The sequence below is a fragment of the Zootermopsis nevadensis genome, unplaced genomic scaffold (assembly GCF_977971745.1).
Source record: "Zootermopsis nevadensis isolate Lab colony 2312 unplaced genomic scaffold, Znev_1.0 Znev_ptg000019l, whole genome shotgun sequence".
In the NCBI taxonomy this organism is placed as follows: Eukaryota; Metazoa; Arthropoda; class Insecta; order Blattodea; family Termopsidae; genus Zootermopsis; species Zootermopsis nevadensis.
Genome location: NW_028259151.1, coordinates 9,900,497 through 9,905,968, shown reverse-complemented (window position 1 = coordinate 9,905,968; position 5,472 = coordinate 9,900,497). Strand labels below are relative to the sequence as shown.

Sequence of the window (5,472 nt, the reverse complement as noted above, 5' to 3'; positions counted from 1 at the left end):
GGAAATTACATAATGAGACCTCATGACTTGTACCAGGCCCCACATAATGTTAGGACTATCAGATCAAGGAGTTCGATATCTCAAGGTCATTTGGCACAGATGGAAGATATAAGAAATTTATAACAAAATTTTAGTCTCTAGAATAAACGGGACAGTTTACCCGACGGGACTACGCATGGGTGGAAAGATACCATTAAAAGTTAAGTGTTAGGAATAAATGGTGTGAATATGATTGGATTCAGCTGGCTCAGAATACGGCCCTGTAGCAGCCTCTTGTGAATACGACACTGAACCTTCTGCTTTCATCTAAGATGTGTAATTCCTTGACTAACTGAGCAACTACTGGCTTTAAAAGGAATGTGCTTCGTGGAGGTATTTGAAAAATATTTACACTTAATTGATGTGATAATTTGATTAAACGGAAATTTTGATAGAATTCCTTTCCACTGCTATTTTACAAACTAAAGACATCGTAGGTAATAACATAATAACTGGCCTGGTTTATTTACCAGACGCTTTGCGTTTCATTTTTGTTCTGATTCGAGATCAAATACTGCAGCTGTTAGAGAGATCTAGGATCTGCCCTTTCATGTAGCCGGATAGCGTAATTTGACAAATCAACCGGATTGTAACACTGCGATTGTAATCTCGTGTACTTTTATGTCTTGACGTTTTGGGATCCTTGTCGTGAAGGCAGTTTGTTAGTTGTTCTTGTCAACTATCAGCGTCACTGAAATGTGTGGAGTTAAAGTGACACACACAACATTTCACAGATTAATTGCTGTGGGGATATGATTTTTGTTATAAAATTTTTAAAAAAAAAATTCCTAAGGATTTTATCTCGAAAAAGGTTGATGCCAAATGGCATGGCGTGTTATTTGCATAATAGAAACATTTTGCGGGAACAACGCGAGGTCTTGTTCGAAGGCAGCATCGACTTAGACGTTGCAAGGTCGAGGATTCGTGACGAATTAGGAGTTTGTTGTGTTCGTACGCCACACCTTAAGCAGTCAGCAAAGAGCCGTTTCTAATTGCAGGATTTCTGTCAACCGACGAGAAATCTTTGTTCATTGGGAGAAAAGTAACACGCTGCTCGTACGTAAACATAAAACTCGTCTGAGTTGAAGTGGCAATATTTTATGGATATGAAGGGAACGAGAACTTTTGTTGCAACATAGACAAAAACGTCGGAGCTCAGACTCTCTTTTCTTGCTTTCATGAATGTTGTGAGTCGTGATAACTGATCCGGCAAAGTGAATGACTACGGGACACGGGTTCGATTGTCACCAGGGCAGGCATGTGGGGGCTGTATACCGTGTGTTATTTACCGAATCACTCCCACGTCCAAGCACCACCCATTGTCTGCTGTCTGCGACTGCTTAAGCAATATACTGACATTCATGTCCGTAGGTTGTTTCATCCTAAAAAAGTAGTTTTTGAAGTAAAACGAGCTTGAAGCATGAATACATAAAGAAAATAGGGCAGAAATTACTGTGTATGTTGTATTTTGTAACAGAGGAAATATTATTTATGTATTACGAGGCCCATGCTTGGATTCTTCAGATCAATTAACACTATCTGCACGTAGTTGTCACGCGGAAATTTTATAAAATGGCGATGTTTGACAAAGTACAGTCTACGTGTGTATTAAATGTCGCGTGTTATATTTCCACTTGTTACAGTTGCTTATACAAGACGATTTTGAACCTGGAATCCTGTACTGCTTGTTACGTCTCGTTTGTATATTGATATTTCATCTTTCATTTAAGCTGTGATAACTGGAGACTGTTGATTGTTAGTTACAAACGTGTTAGTCGATCGTCCGTTCCTTGCATGGTCACCATAAACGCATCCAGACACTGCATAAGCTAAGGGCCGAAACCTTAATAAATAAGACAAAGGATCGTCTACTTCATATGCTCTTGTGTAATGATAATAGCAGAGGACAAATTGATGAATACAGGGGTGGAAACCTGCTGCTCGTGGGTCGCATGTGGCCTTCGCAACACTTTTATATGACCCGTCACGTGATTTGGGTAAACATTCTCTGCTGCTGAGATGAGCATCGATATAACTATCTACATTATATATGTGTTAGCAAAAAAATTAATGTTACAAATAAGGGTTGTCTGGGCACAAACACATACACACGTGCGTGCGTGGATGAGTGTGTATCTCGTTAGAATGGAATTGTAATGTGACGTTAGTTTAGATTATTTTAGGTTAGGTTAGGTTAGGTTTGGTAGGGTTAGGTTAGGTTAGGTTAAGTTAGGTTAGGTTAGGTTAGGTTAGGTTAGGTTAGGTTTGGTAGGGTTAGGTTAGGTTAGGTTAGGTTTGGTAGGGTTAGGTTAGGTTAGGTTAAGTTAAGTTAGGTTAGGTTAGGTTTGCTCCCGGAAGAGTCTGAATTGAATTACCACACAAATTCCGAAATTTTCTGAGCCGGAATTCTTCTGTGTCCTGCCCAATTATCATCTGTCTCCACGGAGCTCAATAGTTGTCGAGAACACAACACAAGTTCTGCTTGTCAAGAATTGCTTGGCATTTACTGAACTTGGATGTACATTTTCGTGTCCACAAAAACATATCTCTCTCTGTCCTCAGCCAGTTTAATTCAATCAAATTCTTTCATCATATTTCTTTAATATATATTGTTCATTTTAATAATATACCTTCTCATCCATTCCCTTCTGGTTCTTAGGTTAAATTTTGTTTGTGTAGTATTGTCTAATACTGTCACGACTGAAATTTTATTTGCAAAACATCGTCCTTAAACACCGACCAAGCAGTTTCAGATGCACTAATTCTAAATCGCTTATATTAAAGTTTTACTTAGAAGCGAAGGGGATTTGAATGAACTTCACGCGAGAGTCAGGCAGGGAAGATGAATTTCAGGTGTCGCTGAACCTCGCCAAATGAAGTGTGGGATTCCTTTGCAGCCAGAAACTTGTCTTCAGCATCAGAAGGCCACTCTATGCATTGCATCATGAAAGCCAAATCTCTGAGTGTCAAGGGGTCAGAGGTGTCCAGTGGTGTCCTTTGTGAGCCCGATTAAGACTGCAAAGTATAATCATCTGTTATAGAACAGAACTTATCTGGTGCTTTGTTCCACCCTGTACTAAAGTCACTTTGGTCGTAGACGTGACTTTGACAGAACCACTCAGTTCTGCAGGCAAACAAGAATCTTGTTTGAAGTCCACCTCTACGGCAGGCTACTCCGAAGACAGGTTCACAGCCCTCCCTACCACTCTGTCTAGTCTGACGTTGGTACGAAATTGAAACTCGAATGTGTTATTTTGGTTCTGAGTTTATTGTTAAAGAGTCTGGACTGTTCTTAAATTACTTTGAGTCTGTGTTGATACAAGAACAATATCCATCAGCTGCTAGCACAGTTTTCATTAAAGTAAACTATAAACTATTATTTCACAAAATCGGGACATTAAAAGTGTTCATTAACTAACTCCGTGGTTCGGATTCCACCTTGAAAAACTAATAGACCCTCAGCTAGTCAGCAAATTCCGTGCCTTTGTATGAAACCTGAAGATTCATTACTGCATTTGTAAGAGTCAACCACTGGTCCTCGTTTCGGAATAGATGAATCGATCCTTCCGTCTGCATCTAGGTCTTCCAAGTAGGCTCTGATCTCGGTAAGCGTTTTTTCAACTCTTTCATGCATTCTGTAGGCCCCGCCCAACTCAAATCTTTGATTTTATCGCTCTTATTATGTTGGATAATTTGAATAAAACTTCTCATTATGCAGTTTTCTTAACATTTCTCTTACTTTAGTCCTCCTTGGTCTACGCTTCAGAACTTTGTCCTCATGAGCGAGTCTTGTAGAAACATCTAAACACCGGGTAAAATTTGTGTTTCGTGTATTGCAGTCCCATAGAGACAGGCCACTTGGAATATGACCACAATCGCATTTCATCTTGCGCTCTGGATAGCAACAGACGAAATCAATGACTAAACGAGAAATATACGACCAAGAGCGAAATTCCTGTCTCTCCCGTCGCACAGGGGTTGCGTTGGCTGCCCTGCACTACAGGATTCTTCCTCATTGTGGTCTGAGAGGGACGTGTGTTGTGAAGCAACTTGTAAGGTTTTTTTTGGTCTGTCTGCATGTGTGACTTCAGACGCTTAATCCCACACTGATTTTCGGAGGTCATGAATCAAACCGACGTTCCCCATTCAAGATTCATTGACAACAAAACGGCATGTGATTTGTCATCCTGAGGATGGAGTTGTTGTTACAAGGGTCATGCGTTGTCCCTGACTTCTCATGTTGCATTTATAATTCCACTGCTTAAGTTCGTATTATAATACGAGAATGGGACTTAAGCTTTCATGTTAGGTCGCTTCTTGTGGACGTCGTAATACCGGATTTTATGACATTCTTTGTGGCAGACCCAAGGTTTTGTGTTTTGGGGGCGATAATATTATGTGATTAATAATACTGAACTTCTTAATATTTAACTTCACGTACAAGGAATGTAGAACTGTTATGTAACATTTCGTAATGTTGTATTAACTAATTATTTCCTTCGTTATGTTCCGAAATAAACGCGTTACAGACTGTGTAGGACTGGACGGGTTATCCCGATCTGTCGAAAAAAAAAAAGGGACGATAATACAACATTAAAAAGTCAACGCGGGATTACGACAATATTCCGGGATACATTCGAACCACGATTCCAGTTGCCCAGCAGTTCAAAAGCATACGCATCTCAGACCGCGAGATCATAAAACATATCAGTTTATTTTTTATTCGAAAATGTCTATCTAATTTTTATCTGAAACGTCTGAATGTACGATCCAAGAAATGTAAGAGGTATTAATGAGGTGTGTAATGGATCCCCCAATTAATTTATCTTTTTAACTGTTGTCAGAGACCGACATTATGAGACGTTCTCTAAGTGATTCAAATTGCGTTATACATTTAAATTCAAATATTTTACTCACGTTTATGAACTCTTTATCTTGTGGTAGGAGGTAAGCCAATGCATGCATCGTGTTACATGCATTTCTGAGGCCACTGAAGTACTATAAAGTCTCTGCATGTTTCTGGAAGCAAAATATACCTTTCGTACATCACCTTTTGCTGTAAGGAACGTATTTCATGTAATACATGTCACATACCTGCGCCTTGACTGTAATGTTTGCCAAGTGTCGAGTGTTCACGCCTTTGTTGTCCAGATACTTAGACTAAACGCGACACTTCATTACAGCCAGTCAGTCGCCTCTTGGAGAACCAAACAATTCTCTCAGGGGTCACTGAATGCATGGTTATACAAGTGTATTTGCTAATAGATGGCTTAGAGTTCTTTACAGTAAATGCAGGCATGTACAACACGCGAAACTGAGGGTTAGAGGTTACGTAGTTGCATATAAAAGTAGGTACATATCCTCCCAAAGCCGTTATGTGACGCTGAACTTGGAAATCCGTCTCTGCAACGTTCCAGACTGACGTCATAGTTT

General features: G+C 39.8%; 1 long non-coding RNA gene across 1 annotated transcript; it reads right to left on the bottom strand.

Moving 5' to 3' along the window:
• Positions 1 to 2,844: 2,844 nt before the first annotated feature.
• On the bottom strand, positions 2,845 to 5,260 carry LOC110835065 (uncharacterized). Its single transcript, XR_002544776.2, has 3 exons — positions 5,134 to 5,260; positions 4,957 to 5,058; positions 2,845 to 3,054 (listed from the first exon to the last, which is right to left on the bottom strand). It is a non-coding gene; the product is annotated as an uncharacterized LOC110835065 (long non-coding RNA).
• Positions 5,261 to 5,472: the final 212 nt, after the last annotated feature.